Here is a 17,421-nt window from a genome sequence, read left to right as displayed (position 1 = left end):
GAACGAATCTAAAGGTAGAAACATTGGATTCCTAGCTCATGTCAAAAATAATTGAATGTAACAACTAAAATTAATAGTCCTAGAATTGTATCATGTGACTTTATTAGACGTAATTAGCTTGCATCATAGGTATTAATGATAGACAATTCGTATTATTACTAAAAGCTTGCCACTACTTAAAAGCGCATTGTGAAAATTTTCTCGGATTGAACACTCAAATGTTTGATGGATTTTGATTTATAATAAATTGTATAAGGAGTTATTTTCATTAGATTTGATCAACAAAAATATGCTTTTCAAAAAGATATTAACATGGAGAAGTAAGGGTTATTTAAAATTTTATATGCGATAAATTATAAAATATAGAAATAAAATAGAAAAATGGCATATGTCATACAAAATTGATGCACTTTCTAATTGATCGTATAAAAGTATATCATTTTTACAAAATGAGAAAATATTTTAATGGAGAGAGTTGGTATTAGTACACCAAATTTCGTTTATATTATTCCAATTAATGAAATCCCTAGAGGTATTTAAAGTTGGGATAATTCATTACATGAAAAAAGGGTAAATTCGTCACCACAACATACCTGTAATTAAGAATCTTAGCATTTTAATGGTCGCCGCCCACAACATACGTGTAATTAAGACATTATCCACCATCAACAATAATAAATGATTATAAAGTCGTTATAAACTTATTGCGTTTGACACTGCACTGAAGGGCCAAGGTACCTAGAACCATAATAGTTAAGTATTGTCGACCATAGCGTTCAACATAGTTAGTTAAGCATTTCCCATGATTATAATATAATAAAAATAAAATGAATATATATTATTACTTAGTATCATAATATATTTTCAAGAACAAATTAATCTAAGGGTAAAAACATTGGATTCCTCACTTATGTCAAAAATAACTAAATCCAATAACTAAAATTAGTGGTCTTGGAATTGTGTCATGTGACTTTATTAGACGTAATTAACTTGCACCATAGGTATTATTAAATATCTAAAAGTGTGTATTTTTCCATTATTTTATAGAGTATTTAATCATATTTTCTAACCTAAAAACTATGATTTTTGTTTTATAAAATCATGCATATAAATTACATTTTATTGACTAAATTGCATTATTTTTATAGTTTTCGAAGATTTAATTATATGTTTATTTTCTAAAGGCAAAATAGATGAGAATTGAATAATCAAATAGTAAAAAAAGACCAAAGTCAAAACATGATCTAAGATATTTGATGGTTCCAAATTGATAAAATCAAATTCTAAATCTATCACGTCATACCATTTTGTTCATAACTTTTGACTCATTGATTGAAATAAGGTAATATTTTAGAATTAACAAATTGATTCATAGAGAAAAAATTTGTATTTCACGAAGCAAAGTTTATCCGAACTTCGAATTGGTCAAAAACATGTAACAAGTTAGAGATTTCAAGTCTGTCACGTTTTACCATTTTCGACGTAATTTTTTACTCAATTATCAAAATGAGGCAAGGTTAGTGGAGTTAAAACTATAATTGAGAGGGGAACATATTTCTATTTTTGTAGAAGATCAAATTCAAACAAAAGAATGACGAAAATGTATTATTAAAATAATCTATTTTTATTTATAAAAAGACATTAACTCTCTAATTTTTTACTCTCTTTGATTTCTCTCTCATTTTTTTGCCTAATTTATTTTTCTTCTTTTTTATACTTTTAGGTTTTAATTTATTTTTTACAATTGAAAGACATATTATTTAAGTTAATTCAAGCAATCAATAAAAGTAAAATATGATTTTGATTTTATATTATTTGTTGATTTCTATAATGAATCTTGGCTAATCTCCCAATATAAGGAAATTGATGAAGTCAAAGTCACTATTTATTTTTAGTTTATTCTTCTAGTTCTTGATAATTTTATAGTTAAAATAACTTTCTTTTCAAAGTTTGTATCTGCAGTATTCTCAATTTATTTATCTTTATCATTCATTTTGACGTAATCTATTACTATTGGGAAGAATTCATTAAATTAAATACTCGTTATAATGTAAAATCATTGGACAATAAAACTTTTGAAGGAAAAGAAATCTTAGTTAATTTTTAGATTTAAAAAAAAAAAGATTTTTATTATTATTGTGACGTCCTGCCAAACGCTAAAACAAAACCCCATGTCAAAACTCGAGGCATAAGGTGGCACCTCGAAATTTTGGCATGGTCTCCTCTGTTTATGTTAGCATTCCAAGGCGTTCAACCTGCACCTAATAGATGACATACAAAATCCTACATATAGACATAAAAATATAATAATAATGGAAACCTATATACATCTAATAACGTACAAAAATAAGAGTACAGAAAAAGAAATTTATATACATGATTATATAAAAATTCCTCACTCTAACAAAATTTTTAACGCTCAAAACCAAAATCTATATTATCACTTGGACAACCTGACGCCACTAGGTATAGCCCAGTGCTTACCATGAAAAAGACTCTGATCGTCTATCTGACCCACCAGATGATACTCACTCATGCTTTATACCTGCCTCGTCAAGCTCTAAATCTGAAACTAAAAAAAATAGACAAGGAAATAGTGAGTAACAATGGTTACCTAGTATGAAGTAAACAATTTCTGTCAATAACCTCTCCTAACATGAACGAATAAACATATTGAATCATTTTAAAATATGTAAATTTTATAGAAGAAACTACGATTAATTGATACATATAGTCAATGATGAGTAACTAAACATTTTAAAACTCACATTACATCAATCAACAGTACCCACTATAATATTTTTTTATACTAATGTAATTAACCAAATGGAAACATTAAAATGCATATCATTTTATATATCAAAATAAGGCAACAAATACATAATACACAATGGTGGAGTAGTGAAATTAGAGAGTTGGGATTCACAACTGGATCGTTTCCAATCGGGCCATGATATTTTATAATATAATATTAATTCCTAATTTTGTAGCTGGTCGCTGTTTACCATACTTGCGGGACCGTTTATCCAGCTCAAGCTGGCCGTTTGATGTGACCGTAAGTAATGGGTCTCTTTTCGATGTGTCAAAACGTTCGACTACTATAAATTGTTAGTGATCACTGACTAATCATCTTCGTCTATGTCTATCAGGCGTGCATGTAATTCCCAAATATACAAACCATTCGTATATGCCCACTTTTACATTACAAGTTCACTGATAAAGATAGAGAGGAATAAACTCAGATTCTAGTTGTGACTCAACTCTCATACGCACTATCCCTTCAAGCATTCACAGACTCCTTAACAACTCACAAAACAACTACATATATATATATATATAATTTTTATTTGAAAACAAAAGAGAAATTAACAATACAAGGTTGAGAATGTATATCTAGTGTCCTACCATGCAACTGTGGCCATCCGGCCTTAAAATAAAAAACGAAATGGAAAAGTAAAAAACGCATCGCGCTAACAGAAAGTAAACAAACATGAAACCAATAACATTATCCCTAGATATCCATTCACCAACCTACATACAACACAATAATGTAAAATGCAGACATCACCCCTCAGGTGTGACTCTGACATTTTACCATTTCATACCATTTTTTCCTTTTTTCGATTTTTATAGTTTTCAATCTCTCAAACAAAATATCCACTTTCTGATATTCATTAGCTCAATATAAGTTCATTGAATATTAAATCATTTTTTCAACTATGAAATTTACTTTATCAATAACATTGAAAAAGTAAAAAAACTTAGATTAAAACGAGGTCCAAGCGGTGCACAAGAGCCAACTAACAGAAATAACCCGATGAAATATCATATCCACGTATAATTTGTTATAAAATATAATTAAACATATCAAATATGCAAGTTTTGGCATGAATTTCAAATAACAAAAAAGAATTCTATATTTTAAAAATATATAATAAATTTCCAATAAAATTCTAAATACAATTTTCATAAATTTACGATTATTGATAAAGATTGAGAGTCCTTACAATCTCTGTGCGAAAATATTGAAGTACGTGCATGAAAATCGAGACAGTTAGCATGAAAATTGAGGTGGACTGAACTTCAGGACTACTGATTTTTGAATTTGACCCGGTAGTTTCAAAGATTTTGACGCCGTCGTCCTTTCTTTCTTCTACAACAGAGGACGATTTGATCTCAAAACAGGCGAAATCTGATGCGAAGTTATGAAACTCCTGTATATATATACGACTGATTTTTTATGATACGATGTAAAAGAAAAGATGATACTAAAAGAAATTTGATGAGTTTTGTAAAGAACGAGGCTGCGGACGTTTCTCCCTTTTACGTCGGGAGTCAACGGTGAACCGTTTATAGTGAATTTAAGGTTGAAGATCGGTAAAAAAATAAAAAAAATTCGTTTAAATATCGTGGTTGTTTTGGATAGGTTGGAGATGACGATGAATTAAAAAAATTAAAAATTTTATTTATATAAAATTTGTGACGAAATCGATATTTTACCTATTGTTTTGTTCGACAATAACTTCACCGTCCGGACTCAAAAAGTGACGAATGAATACTTTATTTGTCTAATTTTTCATTTCGAATCTAATGGTATGATCCATTTCTACAACTTCTGTCTCTAGCAAAAATTTACATTTTTGACCAAATGGGACTCTAAAATTGACGTCATTTTTATTTTGACGATAATTCGACTTTTTGATCTCCAAAAATGACAAATAAATAGTCCATTTTTTATAATTTTTTATTAGAAATCCAGTGATATGATCGAATTTTAAAAATTATTTCTCTAGTAAAAAGTCATTATTTTAGTCTGGTCCGACTCGATAATCAATGATTTTACAATTTTTCTGTTCGAACTCGCATTAAGCGTGCTTACAGGCTAAAGTATGTTTTTCAATCATTTTGAATCCAATGGTAAAGTTAGATTCCATAAAAAATGATCAGAAACATCCTAAAATTTTACCCCTAAGTCCTACTTTTAAGATTTTCTCAAAATTTCATTATTTATTTTTCTCGAGATATAAATTGAAAACTCGAGGTTTTACAATTATATTTTCCGAATCAAGAACTTTTGTTGGTTTCTTAATTTGAGATATTTAAAAAAAACTTAAAAATAAATTGATTTAAATTAATTATCCTTAGTGGATTCAGTCTCCTTAAATATATTTCAATTCATATTTTTTTAATTAATTTAATTAGTTTTTAGTTTAATCTCCAAAATTACATCATTTTTTCTTTAATTTTCTAAAATATATAATATTAGTCTCCCTAATCCTCAGTAAAACGATCCTACTTGTCAATCTAAAGTTGATTTTTATATTTTAATTTTATATTTTTTTTCTTGTCCTTTCACAGACTTCTTTACATAATGAACATGTATTAATGATAGGCAATTTGTATTATTACTAAAAGGTTGCCACTACTTAAAAACGCGTTGTGAAAATTTCTCGGATTGAACACTCCAAATATTTGATGGGTTTTGATTTATAATAAATTGAATAAGAAGTTATTTTCATTAAATTTAATCAACAAAAATATACTTCTCAAGAAAACATTAACATGGAGAAGTAATGCTTATTTAAAATTTTATATGTGGTAAATTCTAAAGTATAGAAATAGAAGTAGAAAAATGACATATTTCTTATAAAATTGATGTACTTTATAATTTTGAGCGTATAAAAGTAAATCATTTTTATAAAATGAGAAAATATTCAAATGGAGAGGGTTGATTTTACTATACCAAATTTCTTTTATATTTTTTCATTAATGAAATCCCTCAGGATTTAAAGTTGGGATAACCCATTATGTGAAAAAGGATAAATTCGACGCCAAGGTCTATTAAAAATTTCTAAATCCAAACAAATTCAATGGATCTTGGAGTAGAATTTACCCCTTTTTCACATAGTGACCTTAATTTCATCTTATCATTATATGCACATATCTCTTTCCTTCTCGATCTTCTTCCTCTTTTTCGACCTACACAAGGTGTACAGAAGATGTCAGAAGCCTCACTATGCATACTGGCATCTCTTATTTTGTTTTCGAACGATATACATAAGACTTTGAAATCCACATAACCATATCTCTTTCTTTTTCTTTTTCAATAATACATCAAACTTGATTTAAATTTAAAAATATTTGAAGAGGTGCTTATATCCTTTAACTAAAATATAAATATATAAAAAATCATGTTCATTTAACTTTTTCATTAAATATGTATATATCCTTCTTGGAGGTGTCATAAATAGTTCGTTTATGATGTTGCGAAGGAACGTTGTTGTGGTACAATAAGTTTTTTAAATTAACAAATTTTTAATTTTAAAAAAGTCTATATTGTGTCTCGAGGTAGAGGATTGAAACCTTCTTCCCACACCTCAATATATGTTGTATAAGTTAAAATCCAAGAAAATTATGAAAAGAGATAGAATTGTGCTAGAGTGACTTTAAAATTCACATCGATTCACATTTTGCTGACGTAAAGGTACACACAAAATCATAGATGTTTTCACTCGTATCTCAATGAAAAGTACTTATGATTCCATACACTCATCCATGTCAGCGAAGTATGAATCGATGTGAATTTTAAGGTCATTCCAATATTATTCAAAAAGATATTTTAGGCTTTAATTTATAATATTATACCTTGCATGTAAGAGTAGAGCCAAGTTGGGCGAAAGGAGGCAATTGCCTCCCTCAACTTTTGGGTAATTCAGATATACCCTAGGTTTATGCAAATATTTGAGGTACCCAACGTTTAAATTTGTTGTCCCCTATTAATTTTATCAAAGATCCAGCAATGATGAATATTTAAGCTATTTCTTTTGTTTTCCAAATGGTGATATGCCCGTTTTATAGTGTTGCCCCCACTACCCCAACTTTAGGCACCCCTCTACATTAGGTAATATTGGAGACAAACCCTTGAGTTTTCAAATTGATTACATATCCCATTTGACCTATAATAACAAATGATTGGATTCGATAATTACTTGGTGGGACTTCAATTCGGTTCATTTGAATTAATTCAATAAAAAAAATGTGAAAGAATATATAAACGTTGCTTTTGTGTTTCTTACTAAAACCATTATCTTCAACTCCCTACAAAAAATTTATTTTCTTCTTGAGATTTGAATGTTGATAACCTAAAGATTTTTAGGTTGAAGAGTAAAAATGTTATCATATTTCACGATTGATTGATAAATCATTGATTAATTCATTATTTTGTCAATTTAATAAACTATTCCATCATTCGAAGAGTTTTATTTCCTAAATAAATAGGCTAATTTTGTGACTATCCTTTGACTTTGTTGCTCCTCCACCCACCCATAAAACTATTTTTTATATATAAAAATAAGTTTTTTGGATGATTTAGACATCCCTCGACGTTTTGATGAATATTTAAGATATCATTGTTTTTCAACATGGCCCTATTTAATTTATTCTTCTTTTTCTAGACTAATAAAAAATAACCAAAATGCCCTCACTGCCAACCTATAACAAAAAAAACCTTCATTTTTTTCCTAGAACAAGTCATCATCACGCTCTTCAATCTCTATTTTAAATTAATTTTAGCCTAATATTCAATCCATTGTTTTGAACTTTGTCTTAATCTCCTATAAAAATTAAAGCCTAAAATTTTTCTATTAAAATGATATCATCTTCTATTTCAAAAATCTTATCTTATTCTTTAGGTTTGAAGGTTAAAGTAAATTTATCTTAAGATTGAAATTTATTTTAAGGTTGAAGAATAGAATATAAAAAATTACCCTAAAAGTTGAAGATGGTTGATTTATTTAAATAGAAATCATAGTATTTTTTATTTTAGGTTGAAAATGAGGGTATTGAAGTTATTTTTAATTAATATATTAAAGAAGATCAATTTAAGGTGGTGTGTAGTTATTATTTTGGTAAATATTTGAGATACCTAATGTTTTTAAACTAATAACATTGCTCTCTTGACTTGGATCTTATCTAATAGATTAATGATAAATAACATGTTTGCCCTTTTTTCTCCCTCTAACAAAAAAATATCAATTTTCTCCTATAAACCAGTCATGGGCAAGCTCTTCAACCTTACCAACTAACCATAGTTTCCTCGACCCCCCCCCCCCCCCAAAGAAAATCCTAGTTCTACCCTGCTTAAGTGGCATGTATTGAGGTGTGGGAGTAGGGTTTCAATCCTCCACAATGGGTGTAATAAGTCCCGAACTTTTTAAACATTATTTTTAACAATGTTTTTAAAAGTTGAACCAGTCATTGACCTATATGATTGACTGGGTCAATTCAAAGTGGTCCAACAAGTGGGTCAAACTGGTTGGACCTAAAATTGAAATATTAAGCAATTTTTTTTTATTTCTCCCCAAAATTAAATAGCTTGCAACTTTAAAAACATGATCCATACCACCAGACTTAGATTACAAGATTTTAAGAACTTTTATGCAAAAAGTAAACATTCACCATTGGATTTGAATTTGAAATTTAAGATTTTTGTGATCAAATATTCTCAAAGGCTGCATCATGCCAATATTTATATATAAGGAAATGCTTGGTACCCTACTATTTGCCCTATGTTTTATCTTATATGAGTTAGAAATTTTGGAATGAGTTGATTTTTGGAGAGGAAATTATCATCACAAAAAATCAGCTCATTCCAAAACTTCTAGACCCATTTTTACAAGTTGAAGAATCATGGACCATCCATTTTTTGTAAACCACTTTTGATGGGGTTAGAAGTTTCAAAATGAGCTGATTTTTGGAGATCAAATAATATGGTGCCAAACATGAATTTGAGTACTTAGACTTGGTCTAAGCATGAATTGTAGAGGGGTTTGGTGTTATTTTTCCAACGTGGAAATCCATTTGGTCCCATCAATTAAAATCTTGTTAAGTTTGATCATTTTTCATTAGTTTATCAGAGATTGCCTTAGGTCAATGGACATATCATCAATTTCAAAACACAGGGACCATCTCAAATATTCACCAAATTGTTGAAGGGCATGTTAGAAATCATCTAAAAATTGGACTGTTTTTTTCACAAACCTGGTTGAGTTACTAATTAAACTGATAAAACCATGCAGGTCAATTGGTTTGTTTAAAATTAGGTTTTTTCGATTGACTCGACCTATAGAATTTAGTGGTTCTAGTCCAACCCTGTCAGACTGCTCGATCAAATTAATATTGATTTATAATGAGGAAAGAAACAACAGATATGATGTTTATTTTAGAATTTGATGAAAGTTGAATATTATATGGAAGAAGGAAGCGTGCGAAAAAAAAGGAGAAGCAAAAAAATGCTAAGGTGTAACCCAAATTCATCTTAGAGACCACATTTGTGACCATAAAATCCAGGTATGGAAACCCAAATTCATCTTAGAGACCACAATTCTAACATGCCTTACTTGAAAAATATAATCTAGTATTCATCACCAACTTATATTAGACATCTTTTATATAAAGGGTTGACTCAAATTCTTCATTATTTCATATACAGTTGAAGAGTAATGTAACATTCATATTGCCAATCCAAGTAATTGAGGTTAAGGCATAATAGAAAACCCTAGGGTTTGGTTGATAAAGTAAGTATGAAAAATGGACAGAAAAATGATTTCTTCAAGTAAATTGCTATTTTCAGATAAATGATTCCCTTGAATTTAAAATAAAAAATGTTTTCCAACCCCTCCCATAGGAAATTGGTTTTCTACCTCCTAATTTTTTAACCCACCCCAAAAACTAAAAACCAACTATCTTATTTTCCAAGGTGAAACCAAACAGTAAAACCATTTTCCAAGGAAAATATGCAAATTTTGTGCACTATTACATGCTTTGGTTTCCTCATTATTCTCTACCAATAATTTTTTCTTCTCTTCCACCTCTTGTAGAAGGTTCTTGATTCCTTCTCTTCCCCACCCAAAAAGAAAAAGAAAAAAATTCAATACCTAGGATAATTTATATTAATGTATTCATCTTCTAAACGGAAATCAATGCTTTTCTTCTCAAAACTCATTTGTAATGTCTTCAAAAATCCCATATTTTTCTTGAGGTTAGGGAGAGAATACTAAGATTGACGATAGGGGCATTTCATTCATTTTTGTTTGTTTCTCATAGAAGGCTATGGCCAAAAGGGTATTTCATTAATTTGAAAACTTGAGGTTATTTCTAAGATTCACCAAAACCTGGAGTGGTATGTATTAATTACAGAAAAAAGGAACCATAAAACTGAAGATAACATAAACAAGTAAAATCAATCCTCTTTCAATATGTGTTGCATAGAAGTTAGAATAAATGTGGAAATAATTTCAAACATAATGTTCAGTCCTCTAGAAGAATATCATAACTTAACCTTCAAAATGTGAGGACAGAAGAGAGAGAAATATACATATATATATATATATATATATATATATATATATATATATATATATATATATATGGGTTGTGTTCGGGCGACAAACATTGTAACTCACATCGCGACAAATGATTCGAGCCGTTCGATACGCGCAAAATCGACGGTCCAGATCGTTTGTAACTTTAAAAACGTTTGTAAAGTTACGAAATTTGCATATTTGCAAACACCTCCCTGTAAAAAAAAAAACAAATCTAAATAACAACACTTCGTCTTCTGCCATCTGCGTTCGAAGATACACAGACCGACAGATCTGAGTTCGTCTTCTGCCCTCTACGTTCGAAGACACACAGACCAACAGATCTGAGTTCGTCTTCTGCCCTTTGCGTTCGTCTTCTTTTTCACATTTTTCTCTTCAACAGAGATTAGAGATCGATCTCCATCTTCGTCTTCTTCTTCCTCTTCTTCATTTCTGACATCGTTTCTTGCAATCGATATCCATTTTCGTCTTCTTCTTCTTCGGTTATTTGTTATAAACTCGTTGCTCATCTCTCTCTAACTCGTTGCAAAGAAACGAAAAGCTCGTCACGAAGACAGAACCTCATCCATCCCTCCCTCTACTAGAAACGAAAACAGAACCTCATCCATCCATCCAAATAAATCTCTCTAACTCATTGCAAAAAAATCTTAAGGTAACAAATCACAAACCCTCTGTTATGTTTTTTTTTTTATTTTTTTGCACTTTTCTTTGTTTAATAATTTTTTTTATTATCGATCTTTGATAAAGGAAAAAAGAAGATTTTTAATTTATTTCTACTCCACAATTAGGTAGTTTCTAGAGGAATTTGATGTTGATTTAGGAGTGGGGTTTTACAGTTATCTTGTCGAATGGTATTGATGAGATATAATCTGCAGAAGTTCATTCAACAGATTGCGAGACTTGTGATGTTGTAATTCAACTCTATAATTTATCATTTAAATCATGGCTCCCTAGATTCAACTTAGTTGGTTCTTGTAATGGATTTATCTGCTTAGCAGATCAGTGTTATCAGAATAACCCAAAAATCAAGCTCAGATTCCTCAAAAATTATGAACTAGTCTTCCCTTCCATTCCACCTCAAATGCATAACTAAAATATTTACTAGTTTCCCTTGTGTGTGTCTATTCCTCTTCTTCTACTGATGTTAGTTTCCAATATTTTCTTCATTTACTTCACATGTATATCAACTGCCATATATGCATCAGGTAGAAGCATAATATTACAAATGTTCTGTCTGTTTTTCTTTCCCTAGCATGTAAAGCAATCCAATAATACATTATAGCAAGTTTAACAATAAGTTGACCTTTTCTTTGTAGTTCATTGACTAAAATTAATTCCTTGTAAGTCGTAAGAAGCTATAGCTGCACGAATTGAACCACAATACACTAAAGGCATGCCAATATAATACCAAGTTCAATGCACTTTAGCCTTTATGACACAGTTATGAGATGGTATGGAGATTTAGTGTTCTTTTACTTGAATAATTTTATTTATGATGTTTTGGTAGTTTAATGAATTGAATTGAGAATGCGAGTCATGTTTCCGAGTAAAGGTGTGTGCCACATGAGTCTTGGAATCATTGGTAAGTAAAAAATATTGTTGTGCGTTGTTTACATTCAAAGTTTAAAAACAACTTTTGGAATCATTGATTTAGCCGAGGATTGTTGTGAGTCTTGGAATCATTGATTTAGGAGTTTTACAAATGTTTGGCTCTCACTCTTATTCTCACTGTGTATAAGAATAGAAGGTGACACTAGATCTCCTTCAAATCCATTCAACAGATTGCGAGACTTGTGATGTTGTAATTCAACTTTGTAATTTACCATTTAAATCATGGCTCCCTAGATTCAACTTAGTTGGTTCTGTAATGGATTTATCTGCTTAGTAGATCAGTGTTATAGATATCGAAGTATATTTATATGTAATCCTCTAACCGAAGAGTACATGAATCTTAAAAATGGTTATTTGCATGCATATTGTATCGTCCATAGCTTTTCAAGTTCATTTTCTTGAAAATTTATTTGGTTGTGCATGGTGTAATCTTAGATGAACATATTTCTCGTCAATGCCACATGTTTGGTACAAGTCAATGAGGTGAAATTCAGATTGAAAATAAATGAGTCCTTCGATTTTGGAGTAAGGGAAATAAAATCGAAAACCCTTCTCTATTCTGCAGAGTATCTGTGGGTTGGGGTTAAAAGAATCAGTTGTTTCTTATTTAATCATCCTCATTTAATTGCTTCATGATATGAGGAAGCCTCCAGAATTTATCCAGTGTTTTGGGGAGTTTGTAGATCACTTACTCATTCATTAGAAGTAGTCTTAGAGATTTTGTCATATTTTCTAAGGCTTTTCGGGATAAGATAACTAGCTATCTAACACACATGCCACCAATCCTTTTGAGGATTCTAGAAATCGCTTTCCATTTATTCTTTTAGATAGCTTCGAGTATCATTGATTTGAATGTAAGAAATATGAGTTGGCAACTCCTTTTGTATTATTATTTAGATGTTGAATAAATAGAAATTTCAATATCTTTTAGTTAACCTCAACTCCTGAAATGGGACTTTGTTAATTTATTTTAGATAATTCTTCATGGATACGATTGACACTGACAAATGTGCGAGTGTACCTGTGAATGAAAATGTGGGATCATCTTCGATTATGGAAGTAGATACATAAAGCTACTCATAAAGCTACAACATTTTTGTCTTATATGGTTAAAAAGATTTGGAATAGGCTGATTTTTGTGAGGATGATCTCTATGGTGAGAGGATCATCCTTGCAAAACATCATCCCATTCCAAAACTTCTAACTCCATCAAAATTGATTTACAAAAATTGGACGGTCTAAAATTTTTCAACTTGTAAACATGGGGCTAGAAGTTTCATAATAGGTTGATTTTCGGCAAGGATGATCTCCTCACCATAGAGATCATCCTCGCAAAAAATCAGCCCATTCCAAACATTTTTGCTCATATAAGACAAAACATGTTGTAGCTTTATGAGTAGCTTTATGTGTATACGGATCCTAATCCATATATATATATATGATTTCACATTTAAATTTAGATAAAATTTCACATAAAAACCATGTAGGTAAAAGAAAATTAGTCTCCATTATTTATTAGAGAGAAAAATAGAAAGATCACATTTTCCCTTGCTTATTCAGAGGCATGAGGCAACCACTTCAATCATTGTAGAAAGAAAGTTACATGCATCCATAAACGAATGGAGGAATCATGTAAACAAATGTAACAATGTACAAAGTTACAAGAAAAATCAATCTCAAAAATTTCGACTGCACCTCTATGCTTCGATCAAATTCACCAATTTCAAGTTTTTGTTTTTTCCTTCAGATCAATGGGTCTACTTGAGAGGATGGCTAACTCCAACTAGTTCAATCAGGAGGGTAGGGTTTCACGATTTTTTAGTGCATTACTAGCTTTCCCTTCTATAGTACGAACAAACAAATATGACATATAGAAAAGTGTCAAGCACACTTAAGAAAATACTTTCTGCGATTTTTGGATTTCACCATAAAAGACCTTTAGCTAGTTATTTGATTTCAACATAAAACAACGCATAATTGTTCAAAGAGAAAAACAACGAAGGCAGTATTGGTCTTCCAGAAGTTTTATATGGCCATAGAACCAGTGAACTTCATTTAATGTTTTTGAACACACTAGATCCCACTCTGTTGCTCCCTCCATTGTAGAATTGGAAAATGATAAAAATGTTCAAACTAAAAAAAATGGTAATATAATCTAAACATCATTAAACTCAATAAGATAATTTCGGAGTGAACATATGAGAAACAAAAGGCAAGAATATATAATGTGTATAAAAGGAAGAAAATCAAAATTAATATTTTAGTTTTCGCTTATGATTCTTCACAATTTCAAACCACTTTTTTTACAGGTAAATGCTTGATTAGTAGTTAGTGGCATGTAATATGCTTAGTGGTAAGCATAAGAAGTATGAGTTTAAGGGGGTTTGGACCTAGGACGTGGGAACAACTCTCCACGTCTCTTACCACTTAGCTAAGTAGCACTTCTTACGATTTCAAACCACTTAAATGAAAAGAAATAAACAAATAATACTACTAATTATAAGTTTAATACAGTAAACCAATCAGGAAGCATATACTGAGCAACAAATTAAAATCTGAATTATAATCTACAATATTCATCTGGATCTATAATGAGAACAAAAAAAAAAGGGAAGTCCACAGATAAATATTAATAAAAGGTGCAATTGCTTTAAGGTCTAATATTAGAACAAGAAAATCAAGAAAGTATATATTGTTAGTTAAATGAGAAAAAAAGTAGCTCATTGATACAGTTAACTCAACAACCTAGAACTTGTAGACAAATTGTCCTTTGAGGTAGAAAAACAACTATTGTAGTACAAAAAATATGGTCCATACTTACACATCTTTGAAAGAAGTTCTAATTTGTAGAGAGTAAACAACACGAGTATTCAACATTGAGATATTCAAACTCCCAAAAATCATAACTCAACAACTAAATTGTTTTCATTTGTAAACAAAACTGATATTAGACTTGGAATGATGACATCTTCCAATTTATCTCGAATGTAACTGAATTGCCTCAAAATTATACTACCATCGAAACTAAAGAAACCAATCTAAAGTCTTAGTTTGGTTTTGCATCAAAAGATCAATCTCCCAAGAATGAATTAGATATCAATTTAACAAATTCAGATGGAAAAAAAATATCTACTCACAATGCATGATCGTACGAACTAAGAATTCCTTTATGAGGCCAAGGATAGTTTGGGCACTCAAAGCCATGTTCCACCTCATTAAAGAAGAATTTTAGAAGAGAAAAGTTGGCCTAATAATAAGAGCTTAGCATATATTTATAACCAATAATAAGTGAATGGACATAAATGCCCTTATAGAGAAATAATAGAAATAATCTATTACTATTAAGATGAGTTTCCTTCCGTCTGAGCCCTGAGGTAAGGAGCCCACAATATCCATCCCCAAGATCACAAACTACTAAAGACTAACCATTGGATGCAATTCTCTTGTTGGTTGTCGAGTTATCTTAGCGTGTTTATGACATTAAATGCAGTTCCTCACATATTTCTAGAAATCCTCTTGCAGTCGTGGCCAGTAGTATTGGGTGATCATTTTATTAGCCAGAGATCACCCTTCCGAGTGGTTGCCACATATTCCTTTATAGATTTCTGATACGATGACCTTGATTTCCTCAACCCTTAGGAACTTTAAATGTGGTCCTCCATACGACATTTGTACAATTTCCCACCGATCATGAGATTCTTGGATGCATTTCAGAGTAGGTTCCTAGCTTCTTTGTGATCGATTGGTAGTTTTCCTTCTTGATGGTACTTGATGCAATCATCCATCCCACTCGGGCTTGGGTCAATCTGCATGCACTCCTCTATATGTTCGTCTATGCTTGATCTCTGCTGAAATTCCATCGGGATGTCCTGAGATTCCAAACCTCGTAAACATGGATGCGACATAGGCTAAAAAGTCAGAGTGTCAATTGTCATCCCGAGTTATCTTAAATATCCCAACCTCCTCAAAATTCGTTGTCTCGACTTTTATGATGGCTAAATAGGTAGCCATCCATTTGTTTTTCGTTTGGTACCCTCCATTACTCTAGTTTGCAACCAGCTGTGAGTTGGTTAGGAATTATATCTTCTGTAATCCAAGTTCCCTTGCCATTCTCAACCTATGACCCTGCTTCATTGTTCGAGGCTCCAAATTCAAGTTTCACAATTTTCTTGAATCAATTTTTGCTTGGAGTCACAATAACAACTCCGACCCCCAAACCACTATGATTTGCCAATACGTTCACGAATACTCTCCAGTCAATTTTGTGATGTCGTTGTTGTCATCTCATCAAAAATTATATTTTTTATAATTTCCTTAGCTTGTGGGCAAGTAAGGAATTGAACCCAAGAGAAATTAGGGATGTTACAAAGTTAAAAAGAATGAAGTTAATCTAAGTTGTAATTTAAAACTTATTTTGTATTTTTGTGAAACAAAATGGAGAGTAAATGAATGTTGCTTAAAAATAAAGTAATATAAGAGAAGATTATACTGAAAAAATAAAAAATAAAACCATTAGTGATTAAAATAACCTAAGATTAGCCTACAAAATTGTATTTGAGTTTATCCTTCTTTGCATTAACCTCAAGGGCTTAGTGTGAGCTCCTTGGTTTGGAAAATATGGCATGAAATTTTTTGAGAAAATACTATAGTTAGGAGTCCTTCACTCACTAATGTGTGAAGTCCTTACCACCAAATATCTAATTCAAATATGTTCTATTTTGATCTTTTCTAATCATAAAACATCTAAGTTAAACATATGAGGTGTAGAAATTCATTTTAAAGCTTTGATCTATTAGAGTTGGATAAAACATTGAAGTGAATCCTATAAACATTATAAAAAACATGAAAGAATAAATAAACATATTGGAAACACTTTAAGTTCTAATTTGGGAGGCTTGATTTGAGAAGGAATGGGAGTGGAAGTACGAATAGGAAGATTTTTTATTTTTTTCGTGCCAATGCATAAAGTTTAAATAAGGAACAGATTCAAATAAATCATTGACTTCGCTTATGAACTCTTCTATGTCAAAATCTTGACCAAAATGGGGCAAACATCTTTCTAAGGGATTAAAATATCCTAAATCTTGATACGTTTGATTGACTAGTATATCGAACAGGTTTACTTCCTCCACATCATTATCTACATCAATTCTTTAAAAATTATAGAAGATGTTTAATTTGACTTTCATATCCCCAAATGTTAAAGTCATAATCATATTTCTACAACGAATAACTGTGTTAGAAGTTGCTAAAAATGGAGGCCTAAGATTATAAGAACATGACTACGTAAATTGATAACTGACTCTGTGTTTAAGATAATTAAGTCAACTAGGAAATAAAAATCTTTGACTTTCATTATCACATTTTCAATTATACCTTTGAAACTTTGATGGACCTATTAGCTAAGCTCAATGTGATATCGATGGAT

The sequence above is a fragment of the Akebia trifoliata genome, chromosome 4, assembly GCF_017979445.1.
Source record: "Akebia trifoliata isolate Shusen 1 chromosome 4, ASM1797944v1, whole genome shotgun sequence".
In the NCBI taxonomy this organism is placed as follows: domain Eukaryota; kingdom Viridiplantae; phylum Streptophyta; class Magnoliopsida; order Ranunculales; family Lardizabalaceae; genus Akebia; species Akebia trifoliata.
This window is presented reverse-complemented; position numbering follows the sequence as displayed.